The sequence below is a fragment of the Helobdella robusta genome, assembly GCF_000326865.2.
Source record: "Helobdella robusta unplaced genomic scaffold HELROscaffold_23, whole genome shotgun sequence".
In the NCBI taxonomy this organism is placed as follows: domain Eukaryota; kingdom Metazoa; phylum Annelida; class Clitellata; order Rhynchobdellida; family Glossiphoniidae; genus Helobdella; species Helobdella robusta.
In genome coordinates, this window is record NW_008704216.1 from 2,799,418 (window position 1) to 2,800,294 (window position 877).

Here is an 877-nt window from a genome sequence, read left to right on the forward strand (position 1 = left end):
AACATATTAACGCCAAACATTCGGTAGAATTTATAGAATATTGTAAATATATATATATATTAGGAATGGGACGGATCCAAGATTTTGGGATCCGTGGATCCGGATCCGAATCCGGATCTCGACGATGGATCCGGACGGATCCGAATCCGAATCCATGTTGTATGCGGTCATAAAACTAAATAAGCTGTTTCTCTGACGAACCAAAGAAATATTTTTTATTCGTATTTGTATCAAGTTAATTGTAATATTAGTTATATTAAACACAGTAACAAATAGCATTATTCATTATAATTTATTTTTTTCACTCTCCTTTTGCTGAAGATTTCGAAATTTTTCAAAATGCTTGGTACGAAGATGTTTACGCATAGATGATGTACCACAGTCATTTACATCTTTTGCGCCGCGTGATAAAGTTATAGCACAGGTATTGCATCTAACTTTTGTACCATTTTCCAATACTGAAAAATATTCCCAAACCAAACTTTTTTTTTGTTTGGAATCCATCCTTTACGTTCACGTTACGTCAAGTTAATAAATTACCTACAAATGTGCGCACACCTCAAACGAATTCTAAATGGCGGATCGAAATCCAATGATACTTCATATAGGTGTTTAATTAATCCATGATTGTAACGGGTTCGACGACAGATATATTATTAATCCTCCTTTATTAAAACCTAACTAAATAATTATTCGAATAAATCAAATTAATGAAAATGCAACAATACAATACTCAATTTTACTAACGTCAACTCCGACCTAAGAGCCACATAAAGGAAAGAGAGCTAACTTATTTGCGTAGGCTATTTATAGGCATGCACGGTGCTCTCTCCTAGGTAAGCGCTAGTACTTTGGTCTAATAATCGACCCACGTGAC